The following is a 15,595-nucleotide window of genomic DNA, read 5'->3' on the forward strand; positions in this document are numbered from 1 at the left end:
GCTGGAGAGCCTAATGATCTGCTGGTTCTGGCCCACAGCTGGACCCTTCTCTCTTCATGCATATTTCCACTCCTCCGTTCTCTGGATGGTAATTCTCTGCCTTCTGACTCCTTAATGTCACTGAAATGGGATTTGTATGGGGGATATTTAGCAAGATTGCATTAGTATTTGACATTTCATCTCTTCGAATTTTTTTGATGATGTTATTTGCAAGGACATTTTTCATTGCTGTAAATTGCAGTCCTTCAGGAGCAGTGTAGCAGTTTAATTTTCTAGCTCTGTCTCTTTGTCTCTTCCTCTCTGCAGGATTTCTGGTGATTTATTTGATTCACGGGTCGTTTGGACTTCTTATGCTTGTTACAACGCACCTGTGTCTCAATGGCACAGAAAAATGTTTATTTGAAGTAACAGCTCTGGCTTGCAGTGCTTTGGATATGATACAAAAATAGCACTGTGTAGAAAACCTTTTTTATTAACTTTTTCAGAATTCTAGACCCCAGGTAGTTCAAGCTGAATAACAACATGTTTTACCAAAAAAAGGAAACCAAGTATTGGTTGGTAGAAATGACCACTGAGGGAAGATCTGGGAGCTCCTATGAGAGATTTTTGCTGCTTCACAAGTCTCCATATCACGTGCTCTGAGGACTACAGAATTCAAGTGTGCAGTTTTTTCCATTAGCCAGTTAGTATTTTGCTAGCCTTGGATCTCTCTCTCTTTTTTTACCCCCATGTTTATTTTTGGGAATTTTGTTTGTTTGTTTATTTTGAACAATTAAGTAGAAGAAATGCAAATGTTACAGTGCAGATGCCTCAATGAAAAGATGTTCAGAAAGGCTGCTGTGGCTATGCAACAGGAGTCTGGTAAATACTAACTGCAGCCCAGGTAGTTAGTGGAATGCTTGTGCTTCTGGTTGTTTTTCATTTTGTTTGTGTTCTCAGAAAAGTCTCATGATGAAGGATTTCTAACTGTAACAAATGAAACTTGGGGAGAAACCTGTAGAAACAAAAAATAGTAATAAAAAAGGATGCTGCATATACTATACTGTTAAAAACTGACAGATTAAACTAAAAAGTCTCTCCTGAATATTGAATGTCTCTTTGCAGTATTACAGGGACCTTCATAATCCACTAAGACAATCTGACAGTGCACCTAATTTCTGCCTTGCTCTCATTTAACAAGATGATTTTTCCTTTCTTCAGCATTTTACATCTGAGATTCCAAATGCCTTGGACAAGCACCTGCCATATGGATCCTGGATAGATGAATATGTAGGTTTTTTTGTCCTTATTTGACATGGTAGAATATGAAGACATAGAGTTACAGAGAACTCAAAAACCTGTTGAGTGAGAGCTGCCTTTGGAAATGGTACATCCCTTTCAGAACTGCTTGAATTTCCAGAAAAATCACTGCTGTTACGAGTAAAAGCTTTAAAATATCTCTTCCTTTCTTATTTTTTCCAAGTTTAGAAAAATAGTTACTGGCAGATGGCCTGCAGTGCTCAGCACTCATTCAAACAGCACTGAAATATTAGGAATTTCTATCCATGTGTCCAGGCACACAGAGACCCACAAGCACAGGAAGAGACAACTCTAGGCTGAGTTTTAACGTGATTTTTCAAATCAAAGCATACTTGGAGGCAGATGTCAGACCAGATTCAAGCTAAATTTGTAGGCTGAGCTCATCAGATGAATGGTACTATCTGACTGCAAAGGATTATAATGATGAACATGTGTGACAAGCATTTTATTGAACAACGAGTAGACTGTTTAAGGGATTTGTCTGCAGCAAGTGCTTCCTGCAAGGAGAGGACATCAGACTGGTTGTTTGTGTTATGAAATCAGGCTGATCCCTTTGGTTATGGTGGACTGTAGCCCGTGTTGGATAAAGCAGAGGGAAAGCAGGAGCAGTGCCAGTACCCAGGAACAGGGGAGTGCTGGCAACTGGGTAGCCTTGGGGCAGTGCTTCTCCAGAACTCCCTAATCTCTTAAAACACTTCTGTTTGCACAGCCCTTGATTAATGTGATACTGACTAGGCACTGCCTCTGCTATTTGTGCGTTAGGGCTGTGGACATTCCCTGCTGACAGATTGCTTTGGCAATGTTTAAGCAAGGCTCGGTATCTATCGCACAGTTACTTGATAACTCCTTGGTGCTGGTTCTGTGCAGAAAGAGTTCAATCAGTGCTTTTCTTATCATCCTGTTGAGACAGCACACACTCAACTATTGTAAATAAAACATTCTGGTTTCTCCTGTAGGTATGACCAGGTAAAGATTTTTGTGCAAAGATGAAGTTTAAATTGAGGAAGGTGCTTTTGAAATGGTAAATGACTCTAGATATGTGACCGCATATTTAACAATGAAATCTAATGAATTCTAAGACACACAGAAGCACTTCTGTAGGCAAAGGGAGGAATTGATTACCTAATAATAGAAATCAAAGAAAAACAAACACAGCATCAGAGCAGATTTGAAAAACACTGCACAATATAAAGAGGGGGATGACTAATTTGCTAAAGAAATTAGCAAAAAATCTTACCTTGGTGAGAAGCTCTAAGGTCTCTAGTGACTGATTTATTTTAACCTTAGAATTTATATATCTATTTCTTTGGTCTCTTGTCTACAGTCAAGTTCATCCAGTGGGTGAATTTGTCCTCTGATATCTTATATCACTGAAATTAAAACAAGTGTTGATCTTGGAATTCCATGGAAAAGGGTCTTTAGAGAACTGTGTCTTATGTATATACCAAAATAATCTAAGGCTTTTACCCTCAGGAGCTTGGAAAATTTATATTTCTATGAAGAGTTGTAGCTGAGTGTTTGAATTTGAGACTTTTTGACTCGTAATATTGACTTTGGTCTCTTACAGTATTTATATAGAGTACGTATCTTAGACTTTTGCAGCAAATGAAAATGTAATATGTGATATCAAGAAAAAATATAGAATAAATGTATCTAAGCACATATTTTCTCATTTTAAATTTTAGATCTTGTTGATAATGGCCCTTTTGCTTCTTGCCTTTACCTCTCCACCCTGTATGTTTAAGGCAGTTATGCTTCTGTTTCACGCTAATTCAAACTAAATACTTCTTAAGGGTTAACCACTTTTGTGCTCTGGGAGAAACTCGTTGAATCTGGGGAACTTTACATCCTAGTCAGGCTTTTCATTTAGTCTATGAAAATCCAGGAGAGACATAAATGGAGAGAAATCCCTGATGATGGAGTCACAGCTCTAAGCTTGTTTTTTCCCCTTGCTGTAAAGATGTAGTAGGGTTTCAAAAAGGAGTGAAAAAATATTGGATCAGAATCATTGTTTTTTCATTATTGCTGCTCCCGTTTGTGGTTGATGATCCAAATTAAAGCTGGAACAAAGTGGAGTGTCACTGTTACAAATGGCACAAGGCTGCGCAAAGCCAAATTGTGACTATGGCTCCAAGCCTGGTGTGACTGTTCACTTTCTGTGCAAGGCTCTATCCAACTTCCAAGATTTCTCTTTCTCAGCCCTTTTAGTCTCATATTTACTGCAGCACATTATGGAGGAGACATATGTAATGTATTCCCTCTCTTGGGCTTTGCTTATGCAAAGAAAATCACTGTCACTGCTGCTGCAGTGGAAGCAGCATGGATACACTCCTTCAAAGTAAGGCAGCGTCCTGGAAAAATTGCTCTGCTTTTGAAGTAATTATTTCCAAATAAAATTGGAACAGTGTGCCCACCTGAGGACCATGATAACTCTAGGTTATTACTGTAATCATGCTGGTTAATTTTTCCATGTAGAATAGTTCATTTTAGTCTCCTTGTGAATGGAATTTATAATAGCACAGCCAGTGGTGGCTTGTCCTTGGTCTATTTTATACCAGCTATGTCTACGGGGGAGTCTGAGTAAAGGGCAGATATAAGATGAGAGAGAAGATTATTATATCATAATAAAGATGAAGGGTACCAGTTTTGTTCCATAAACACAGCAAAGCACAAGTCTTGCTAGCTCACAATGTGTCAGGACTCACGCTGTGGTTTTTAAATCACAGCCCAAAATTTGGAAGCTGCTGGGGGAAAGTCATAATTCAGGTTAATCAGTCCCAGATACTTATTGCCCCACTTTTTGCTGTCAGTGGTGGCAGCATTATGTGCACCCTACCTGGATATGACGATGTTGTGCTTTTTCATTTACACTTTATTCTGTACCTACTGCTAGACAGTCTGTCCCCAAGCCACTAGAAAAGACCCATCAAATCAGCTACAGGAAAACTTCAGAATAATGTAAACCCCCCATATCTGGGGATTTCAGGGAGAGCTGAGGGCAGGCCACAGCTCAGCAGATCTGCCTGAATTGCTGGATGCTGTCCAGCCATCCCCAGAGCTCAGCAGAAGATGGACACTGCCAGGGTGGTATGGGTCAGGGCAGAAAATGCTGCTTGCTCTTGGAAAATGTGACAAAATTACAGATTGCTGAAGATGGTATTGGGATAAAATGTTGTTAGGATGACAGAATTCTGCTGTGTAGCAACTCTGAAAGTACTCCATGTTTCTGAAAAGATGCTACTGAAGTTCAGTCCCACTGATACCGCCACACAAGGTTATATGATTTCAGGAGCATTTGGATCTCAAAAGCTGAATATTATTCCATCAGCCTAATCTGATCTTTCTCTCTGCTTTCTGGTTTCTCTCTTTTTCCTTGGGCTCCAGAATCTCTTTGAGGTTCCTCTGGGGTCCAGATAACTGTTTTAGTTTCAGCATTCTTCCCTTATCTAAAGCAATATAAAATGAGACTTTGGGCACTCTCTGGCAGGTGAAGTATGAAAGACACTAAAGGATATATTTGATCTCTACTCAGCTGGTGTCTGAGAAAAACACAGAATGCTACTGATGCTATCAACATCTGACCAGGCTGCAAAATACAAGTACTGCAATATAAATGTTGGGAGATCTGTACTCACAAAGCCCCATTTAATTAGGATTTTGATGCTCATATTGCATCAGAGGTGTACAACCTTCAGGAAGAGCAGTAGGAAAAGTAGTGTTTCTCAGATGTGTAACAGGAGAATGTAAAATATTGCTGACAGCCTCCAGAATGACTGATTCTGGTTGTAGATAAAGCTAACCTTTCCACAGAGATCTGCAGAATAAGCCCAGCACAGTATCTTTCCCACCTTTTGGCCTGAAATCAGAAGATATAAGCTGTGATTGATTTACATCACAAAACCGAATGCCAACAGCTGCCTATGAAAGCTTAGTAAAAGACATTGTTTATGAGCATCAGCTTTGACTCCAGCATGTAATCCTGCCAGAAGCCAAATGATCTGCAGCAGGAACACCCAGCCTTCAGTGCTTTATATTGCTATCTTGCAACCTATGCAGAAAATGGGGAAAACGGACACGACTGACTTTAATAAGATTTAAATGGTATTGTTATATGGAGGAAAGCAGTCCCTTTCCATGCCACTTCTATGTTGGTGTAATTCCTGAAATGAACAGAATTGCTCTGATTTGAATAAGAAGTGATTCAGGCATAATCTGCTCTCTTGCCTTAACTGTGAGCTGTGCAAATAGGTTGGACTTGTGGATCTTTAAAAAATTAGGATAATGGGTAATCGGAAGTTAGTGCACGTATATTTTGGTGATTCTGATTCATTCAGCAGCAGCTGCTGCTGAAATTAATCATAGTATTTGCATGGCTATTGGATATGATTTCCCAGAAGAATTGATAACAAGGGAGAATTGTGCCCTGAAACAAGGGCTTAGCACTCTGGGGTGCCATGGGCCCTCTGGGGATTTTTCATGTCCCACCGGGACATAATCACAGTTTTGAGCTGGAGAGTCAAAGGGTATAATTCTCAGAGTTAAACTGCTTCACCCCATCATCCATCTTGCTGTTGTGAGCCAGCACCATTTTCAGCAAGCTACCTGGCAGCATGGAGGAGTGATTTGCAAGCATGTCTGTTCTCATGGGGATAAATAATGAACTGAGCATCATTCAAAGGCAGGTTCCTAGAAACAGGGGGGAAAAGTCACGAATGGGGGCTGAATTAGTCTGATATTGCAGTGCTTTTAGAGAGGCCCTGGTACCCTGTGACTTTGCACCGGCGGGGGCACAGGGCAGCATTAGCCACATGGTGTCTTGATTGGTGGCAGCCCCAAAATTGTTGTCACTGGCATTCCATTGAATTGTGTGCTGGGTTACCCCCGGCCCTGCAGGGAACCACCTAACAGGCTTCAGTGTGAAGATGCAGGGGAAAACCAAGATGGGATGAGGTCTTCCTGAGCACTGTGCGTTAATGGGGTCTGGAGAGGTGTCAGTGTGTTTGCTGGCAGTGCTGGTGGAAAAAACTCCACTTGCTGGGAGCTGCTCTCCTGCCAGTCCCAGCCGGTATGGCTTGCTCCATGTGCCTGGGATTCCCTCACGGAAACAGGAATTACACTCCTGTTTTTTTGCACCTCATCCTGGAGTTCATCACTGTGAAAGGGGTTGGATTTCTTTTCTTGTTTCATGGCCTGGCCGACACCAGGCAAACCTCCCTGCTCTGCACAGAGGGTGTTCTGGGGTGTACTCTGCAGTACTATTCTGTTTTCATGGAAGCATTATTCATTCACAGAACAATCCAGCTCAGCTCACAGCATCCTTCCTGTGCTGAAGAGTCCTAAGGCACTGCCTGGTACCTCGTGCCGAGCCTGCCACTGCAACAAGTGCCTCTAGACAACCTTCTGCTTTAAATGCTGAGCTTGATTTAGTTATCAGCCCAGACATTGCCATCACCAGCAATCATCTTCAAAGAAGTGATAGGCAGAGCATCTGGGCCAAATTGTAACGTGATTACTTGACAGAGTCTTTAATAAAGACAATACTTTAGAGACACTTTGGTTGATCTGAATTCTCTCTCCTTTTTTTTTTTTTTTAGATTTAATTTTAGTACAGCAGTGCTGGAAACACACTCCCTGAGCCTTGTACAGGGGCATGAGTCACGAAAGGATTCTGGCTTGAAAGAAAACAGAGACACTGACCATTCCCTTTTGCAATGCCTAGGGAAAGTGAACCTGAAAAAGCAAATAAACACTTCAGAATGCAGTTTGATTTTAATAGTCTGAAAGTTTCTCGTTAAAAAAAAAAAAACAAACAAAAAAATCGAAATCTCACAACTTTATTAAACAATTAGAAAGGATCGGTTTAGATTAAAAAAAAAAAAAAAGAAAGAGTAATTCACTATTCATTTAAGTCATCCTTGGAACTAGCACTGCCCGCTGAGCGAGAACCGAAGATAAAAGCGATACAAGGAAAGCGTTTAAAGGACTTGAAAAATCCCGATGTGCCCGAAAACATTAAAACCCTGGCAGAGAACAACGCCTGCTCGGCGGGGGCCGTAGATCCCAGGCAGCTCCTGCAGCGCCGGCCGGCCCCCGCAGCGCGGTCCGTGCCCCGGCCCGTGTCCGGTCCCAGGTGTCCCGCGGACGAGGGGAGAGAGAGAGAGGGAGAGGGAGAGGGGAGAGAGAGAGAGAGAGAGAGAGAGAGAGAGAGAGAGAGAGAGAGAGAGAGAGAGAGAGAGAGAGAGAGAGAGAGAGAGAGAGGGAAGGGAGCCCCGCCCGCCCCGTCGGGCCGCCCCTCGCGGGATCCCCGCGCTCCCGCCCCGCCCGGGCCGCCCCCGCGCTCCGCGGGCCGGGCCGGGCGTACGAGGCGGCGAGGCAGCGGCGCTGGGCCGGGTGCGCCTGCCCCGGGCACGCCGGGCAGGTGTCGGGGCGCCGGACCCCGTCCCGCCGAGGTGAGTGGGGAGCGCGGCGCGGCTGCGGGCGGGGGCGGCGGAGCCGGGGCTGCCCCGCCGGTGGCTTCGCTCCCGCGGGGCCGGGCCGGGCTGGGCTGGGCTGGGCTGGGCTGGGCGCTGCGCTCCCCCCGCGCTGCCGCAGCGGGACGCGGGGGCTGCATCGCCCGGCGGTCGCTGCGGTCATCCCGCCCCGCCATTGGCACCGGGGGCTTCGTGCCCCGGCGGAAGGTGCGGTGCAGCCCCCTCGCTGTGGCCACCGGGGCTGCATCTGCCGGAGGTCGTGAGTGCCTCCCGCAGTTCCCTGGGGGCTCCGTCTCCTGCGGGAGGGCAGGGTGCATCTCTCCGCCCTGGGGCTGAGGCTCTGCATCTTACCCAGAGTTGTTTGTGCGGGGCGACAGCCCCCCCTCCGTGTGTCAGTGGGGTGCCTCCCCCGTGATCCCTGGGGCTCCCTCCCCAGGGGGGCTGAGGGTCGCATCTCCTCTGGAGGGACTCAGGGGGATGCGTACCCCATCGTCTTGGGGGCTCCATCCCCAGGAGGCTGGTAGGTCCATGTCCCAGGGCCGGTGGGGTCCATCGCTCTGTAAGGTCAATGGGGCAGGTGTTGATAGGGTCCGTCCTGCCAGGGTTGGTGGGGTTTCATTCCTCTGGGGGTCAGTGGGCCACATCCCCTGATATGGGCGTGCTTGTAAGGTCTCTGACCAGCCCTCGCTCTGCTGATCCCGGCGTGCCTGCCTGGGGGGCGGGGGGCTGCTCCATCGCCTGCTGTAACACTTTGTCCTATCTCCCCGCGCCGTGGATTAGGTTATGTTGTGACAGTGCCTGTTACTGTCTTGCAGTGCAGCAGGACCCGGGGATGTAAGGAAGAGGGGTTGCCGTTGCAGAAAAAACAGCAACCGCCCCCCTTCCCTGTACGCAGCAGTTTAATAAAATCAGACAGCATGAAGCATGTGGCCGATTTTTTCCCCCCTAATCATCAGAAGGTAGTTCTCTGTGTCATTAAATAGTCCTGTTAGCACAAAGCGGGCTGTGATATATGCAGTGTTGTAAGCCCGGGAGCAGTTGTGGATGAGATATGTAAGAGGAAAACATCAAGAGCTGACCTCAAACTCTGAAGTTAACTGTGCTGCCTCTCCTTCGGGTGGCCTGGGGTACTCTCTTAAACCTGTCTCAGTTTGTAACTATCTGACCATTCTACGTGGCTGTAAAAAGCTCTTGTGCCCCTTTGAAGGTGTCATAAAGCTGTAAATGGGCTTAATATAGCCCATCCCGTTAACCTCAGCGCTTTCCCTCGGTATCGTTTTAATGAACGGCAACGCTCGTGAATTTCTCTCAACGGGCTGTCAAATCCTCTCTGCTTCTGGCTGGGAGAGAGCGCGGTGAAGCCTTGGGAGAGGAATCGTCCCAGAACTGCCTTCATTCCCTCGTCCCTGGGGGCTGTGGGAGTTTGGGGGGGATTGACACAAGATGCTGGTGCGCTCTGGGCCGTGCAGTGGCAGCGGGTTCAAGCACTGTCCCTGCATCAGCCTCTTGTGTTTAGTGGACACATCACGGCTTGGGCTTCATGCAGCCCCTGGCAGAGGGGCAGCCAGAGTGGCTGTGAGCAGGTGTTACCAGAGTGCTCAGTTGCCTCGGTGGAAGTTCCTCTGCCTTCATTTCAAGGCAAACTGCAATGCCTGAACTCCCTCTGCAACTCTCACTTTCATGTACAGGATGCATGTCCTTGCAAATACTGTGCTAATCCCTTGGGATGACTCACAAACTGTAGAGTGCCTTCTCCCTCTCTTGCATGGGTCTTTGCACTCGACGAATTATCTTCTGGGTAGCCAAAGCTCAAGGTGTGTGGAAGAATAGCCTGCAATATTACTGAGTTAATAATTTTCTGAAAAACAAAATGCCTGAATGCAAATAGAATGGAAAATGTGTCTTTGAAGTATTTTTTTCTGTAAAATTATTCAGTGCCTAGCCTAGAGGAAACTTATTTTTTTAAACTTTTATAAAACTCACAAACATTTTACAGAAGTGGGAAGGATTTCTTTTTCTTTTTTTTTTTTTTTAAAGTATTGTGGTTTTCATGACGTGAGGTCTTTTCTGTGTTCCCTTTGAAATGTTGACAGGGGAATGCTAGTCTAAAACACTTGATGAGTGAGTAGATGTTTAGTCTGGTTTACCAGCTCCTGAGCTGGCAAAGGCAGCTGCCAGCAGCTCTGCCAGGGGCACAGAAAGGCTGGGTCCAGCCAGGGGTGCCCAGGATTCCCAGGGCAGAAATCAAGATTGTCTCAAATGAGTTGAAGTAGGGAGAGAAGGTCAGAGTCCAAATGGTATTGCAAAGGATTTCCTAGGAATGCAGAGAGCTGCAGCTATCTCGTGTGGCAGGTATCTACTGCAGGGGTTATTTGGCAATGCTGGTGCCATCAAACCTTGATGTTGTAAGGGTCAAATTTAAAAGTTATTGCATATTTTCATGGTATTGCCATGGGTGTTTTGCTAGCTTTTCAGTAGCTTTGTGAAATAGGGAACATCTCTGAGCAGGATTTCGGCTGGGTGCAAGAGTGCATGCCTGTGTTGGGAGGTAGGGAAGGCTTTAATGTAAGGTCCATCTGCCTTAGCTCATCTGCACAAGCGTTGGGAAATGCTTCCTGCCTTTAAAATCCAAGTCATTACATATGTGGAAAAAACCCAATTTTTTAAAAAATTATGGTTCTTGTGCACAGCACACTTTGTCTCCTGAAAGGACAGCTAAGTTGCCCCAAATGAAAAGCTCTGGGTTTCACCAGAGTAGTATGTGAAAAGGTCTTATAATGCAGGCACTTTTCTAAACTGTTCTGAATGTTGTTGCTTAAAGTAGCTTCTTTACTATATTTGTACACATTTCTATACTAGCTAATATTTCTGAGTTATTACTGTCTCCAGTATAGAACTTGTTCTCTTGGCTGGGTTTCCTGCAGGTGTTCATGGGTGCTCTATGTAGCATTCTTACCTGAAATGGGCTCAAACAACTCATAAATTCCATTAGACAAATGCAGAATTAAAAAAAAAAAAAAAAATTAGTTTTAACTGGGCAAAGTTAAGTCAGGAAATAGGCTGAGGCTCCAACAGCAATACTAACTTGGCTGCAGTACACATCCTGTAAGCTCTTTTATGACATATACCTCATAATGTAAACAGGAATAAGCACGTAGATTAATGTATGCACAGAAGGAGTAGAAAAGAGTGTTTTTCTGGATTTGCCCCCCTTGTCCCAGTGACAGCTGGGTCTTGCACAGAGCCTGGGAAAGCCTGGCACTGCCTTACACCATGCTGGGCAGTGCATCCAGCACCGACTCAGGCATACCCGACGGCTGATGGAGTGAAAATAGCAGCAGCAAATGAGTAATTTGGGTTTTGTTTCTGCCAAAACAATAGCAGGGTAATGAACTGCATTTTGTTCCTTAAGGTCTGTCAGTTGTATGATCCTTGAGCATTCCCTCTTGTGCTGCTCCCCACCGGTGTGTCTGGCCCTGCTGAGGCTTCTGTGGTTGTAATAAAGTGCAGTGGCTTCACTTCGGTGAGTCTCAGCTTTCTGCTTCTATTACCCACGTGCTACAGCAACAGCTCTCCCGGCTAATTTTAACTAGATCAAGTACAAAAGTGATTAAATGGATATTGTACTTTAATACAGATCTGCAATGGACCAAGCAGTATTGCTCTTTCTATTATGTTGTCTTAATTAAAAACTGTGTTATTAATATATTTCACTGAATTGATAAATTTAGCCTGAAGGTCAGATAGTCTAATCTGACCTTCGCCATGTCACAAGACATTATATCTTGTGCAGCTACCACTGCTCTGAGCTGGAGATTTGCATGCGATGTGGTGTCATCTAGGGCAGAGTCTGTGGTCCTTCAGCAGCAGCTTCCAGCAATGACAAAGGTGGTCTGGGTGAATAAAATTAATTTATGGGTACTCTCCAGGAGAAAATAATTATCCTTTTCTGTCTAAAATGAGCTCCTAATGTAGTATTAGCTCACTGATATTGCTGCCTTGCTGTGACATTGTAAAGCTCTGCAAGGGAGGTGGGAGCAGCTGTAATACTGCAATCTAACACTTCTTCTGTTATACCTGCCTAAAGGCACCTCCTCTTCAGTGCAGCCTCCCAAGGATGCTACTAGAACATTGTTGTAAGCCATGCTGTTGTGCTTTAATTTCATTATTGTTTGATTTGGCCAGCATTTTATTCACTTTCTCTGCAGTGTTAGACAGTTTGCAAAGGGGGTTCGTAACTGGGTGGGTTACAGCACTTTCTGTGTGCACTTAATCTAAATTTCTCTCTAAATGGAATTGTATTAAAGTGATTTGGTAAAACTTTGAAATTACAGTAAGGCTGCTTTTGATAATTGACTTCCCCTCCCCCAAATAACTGTGTTTATTAAAATTATCATGACTCACACGGAATGGTTCAAATCAAACCGAATGCCTGGATCCCACTGGGTTTTGGTTCTGGCCATTTTTACTGTGTGAGAAGCGAAGGTAGGTACTGCTGTGGGGTCTCCCTGTGGTGAAGGGCCAGCTGTCCCCTGTCAGCTCTCACAAGTGGAACAGTACCTGTCAGGATTTGTGCTGGGGGACTTGTCAGGCAGAACACCACTGAAAAACGAGAAAACCATGGCAAATGGTCTCTTAACTACATTAAAGACTTGTGAAACTTCTGTCGTTCTGCAAAAAAACCCTGTAATTTTTACACAGTGGAGCCGTCCTCCCTGACTCAGACTGGGAAAAAACCCTATTCAATGTTACATTTTAATCATATACAACACAAAGACTTTTGCTGTGCTGTTTAAAATCCAGCTTTCTTTCAGGCTGTGTTCTGCCGGGATGTTTTCATCCAAAACGGACTGCTGAGGCTGACAGGAACAGTCTGAAAAAGCAGCTCTAACCTTCCTTCCTGACACTTCAATAGTGACACCCACTGTGGGAAACTAGGGCATAAATGCATTAACACTTGTCACTGGGAAGAAAATCCTCTCCATGATGGGGACCAGAAGAGAGTGATTCCTAGATTCATGATACAAATTGATTCATTATTTATTTCAATCAAAGTCTGTAGGTGCTGCTACAATGAAAAATTAAAGTGCACTTTATGGAATACATGTGAGCTGACACCCTGCCAAAGCCAAAGCCTTCCTGACCTACAAAACGAAGGAGAGCTTTGATGCTTGCTCCACTCTTTGCAAAGTCTCAGACAAACAGGCTTTGTCCAGAATTTTGACTGAGGTAGGACCTCCTGAAACAGATGCCAAACCCACTGTGTTCACTGTTGCCTTCCAGGGAAAACATCCTGCTTTTGCCTCCTGGTATTACAGATCTGCATGAGAGCAGCCCAGCTGCTTGGTCTTCCGTAAATACTTTGGACCTCACTGGGTATCCTCTTACCCATGCCACCATCCTGTTGCATGTTGTCTGTAAGTTTAGCAATGTTCTCATCTTCCCAGATTGGTAAAAGACAGCTTGTTTCCTGCTGGAGCAGGGTTTTTCCACTCCTCCAGCTGTATGCAAATACAACACTTGTATAAATCAGTAAGTGTGATCTGACTGAAGAAACACACTCCTGCTTCTCTCTCTGCTTACAGGGCAAAAGCAGTTGCCTGGTAGTGTGGGGAAAATCTGGCTTTAATACTGAGCTGTGTATTTTACTGGATGTGCTGGTCTTAGTATCATAGAATGGCCAGGACTGGAAGGAACCCTAAAGGTCATGTAGTTCCAACCCACCTGCCATGGACAGGGACATCTTTCGCTAGATCAGGTTGCTCCCAGCTCCATCCAATCCGGCCTTGAACACAGCTTCCCTGTGCAACCTGTTCTAGTGCCTTGCCAACCTCATAGTAAAGAATTTTTTCCTAATACCTAATGTAAGCCTGCTCTCTTTCAGTTTGAAGCCATTCCCCCTTGCTCTGTTGCTACAGGCTCTTGTAAGAAGTCTGTCTCCATCTTTCTTGCAGCCTCCCTTCGGGTACTGGAAGGCCACGATTAGGTCATCCCAAAGCCTTCTCTTTTCCAGGCAATTTTCTCAATTCCAACTCTGTCTTTCCTTGTAGGAGAGGTCCTCCAGCCCTCTGATCATCTTGGTGGCCTCCTCTGGAGTGGCTCCAGCAGGTCCCTGTCCCTCCTGTGCTGGGACCCCAGAGCTGGATGCAGTGCTCCAGGTGGGTCTCAGCAGAGCCGAGCAGAGGGGCACAATCCCCTCCCTCCCCTGCTGCCCACGGGGCTCTGGGTGCAGCCCAGGACACGTTTGGCTCTCTGGGCTGTGAGTGCCATGGCCGGGGCATGTCCAGCCTCTCACCCCCAGCACCCCCAAGTCCTTCTGGGCAGAGCTGCTCTGGGTCTGTTCATGCCCAGCCTGTGCTGATACCGGAGGTTGCCCTGATCCAGGTGCAGCACCAGCACTTGGTCTTGTTCCCATGGCCCCGCTTCTTGAGCTTGTCCAGGTCCTTCTGGATGGCATCCTGTCCTTCAGGTGTGTCAACAGAGTCACTCAGCTTGGTGTCACATGCAAACTTACTGAGGGTGCACTTGACCCCTTCATCTGTGTCATTAATGAAGATATTAAATCACACTGGTCCCTGTATGGACCCCTGAGGGACTCCACTTGTCAGTGACTCTGAGACACTGACCGCTACTCTGTGAATGGGACCTTGTAACCAGTTTCTTATCCATCTAACAGTCCACTCATCAAATCATCTCTCTCCAATTTAAAGAGAAGGATGTTGTCACAGGGATCATGTCAAAGACTTTATGAAAGTCCAGAAAAATGATATCTGTAGCCCTTTCCTTGTCCACTGATGTGGTGACTATCACGGAAGGTCACTAGTTTGGTCAGGCAGGACTTAACCTTAGTGAAGCTGTGCTGATTGTCCCAAAGCACCTCCCTGCCTTAGCCAAGCTTCTAAGAGGCTCTGTTCCATGATCTTCCCAGGCACAGGGGTGAAGGTGACAGGTAATTCCCAGGGTCCTCTTTTCTACCCTTTTTAAAGACGGGTACAATATTTCCTCTTTTCCAGTCACCTGGGATTTCACCTGACTGCCATGACTTTTCAAATATCATGGAGAGAGTCTTGCAAACTACATCAGCCAATTCCCTCAGGACTCTGGGATGCATCTTACTGGGTCCCATGGACTTACAGATGTGGTGGTACATTATGTACATTCTGTATTCAAGTGGTCATGGAGCTGATCTCTACTTAGAGTGGGAGGTACTTTGGTCCCCCAAAGTCTCCATCCTGCTGTCCATCCACTCGAGGGATGTGGGAAGAGAGGCTGCCAGTGAAAACTGATGACTGAGTTCTGTTGGGGTATTTATTCTCAATACAAAGAATCCATGGGTTTTGAGAAACCTTCTGTCCAAAGTCTGCAGCGAAACACAAACCCCAAAGGCTTTGCTTACTTAATGGCACCCTATGTTCTGATGCACGTGGTGCAGCTCCTTTGTGTCCCTGTGCTGGGGAGGAGGTGGATGGGACCCCTGGCAGCCACCTCTGTTCATTGTAGTGCCTGGCTGTCAGCCCATCAGCTTTAATCAGGGCTGGCAGGAACTCCGATGGCAACTGACTGTGTGTTAAAGACTAAAGTCCCTGTCTCATCTGAGCTCAGTTCCCTTCATGAAGGATTTCAAATGACAAGTGGGACAGGTATTAAACTTTAACCAGCTGTTCATCTTTAAAATATTAATCCTGTTCTTATGCTCTTACCTGTCTTCCCAGCATGCCTAGGTTTGAAGGACTCCCAAGAGTGATGACTACCTATCGTGTGGTCATCCCAGATCTGCAGTGCCAGTTTCCAGTTTTCAAGCCCTCCTCACAAGTGTTTTCTGCTGG

The 15,595-nt window shown here is 45.6% G+C and overlaps 1 long non-coding RNA gene across 1 annotated transcript in view; it reads left to right on the forward strand.

Moving 5' to 3' along the window:
* The first annotated feature begins 7,655 nt into the window (after positions 1–7,655).
* The window catches only part of LOC125319538, a 29,548-nt gene continuing 21,608 nt past the window's right edge, over positions 7,656–15,595 (forward strand). The window contains exons 1-2 of the long non-coding RNA XR_007200791.1: positions 7,656–7,748; positions 11,182–11,292. This is a non-coding gene — a long non-coding RNA (uncharacterized LOC125319538). The remainder of the gene's footprint in view (positions 7,749–11,181; positions 11,293–15,595) is intronic.

This window comes from Corvus hawaiiensis, chromosome Z, assembly GCF_020740725.1.
Source record: "Corvus hawaiiensis isolate bCorHaw1 chromosome Z, bCorHaw1.pri.cur, whole genome shotgun sequence".
In the NCBI taxonomy this organism is placed as follows: domain Eukaryota; kingdom Metazoa; phylum Chordata; class Aves; order Passeriformes; family Corvidae; genus Corvus; species Corvus hawaiiensis.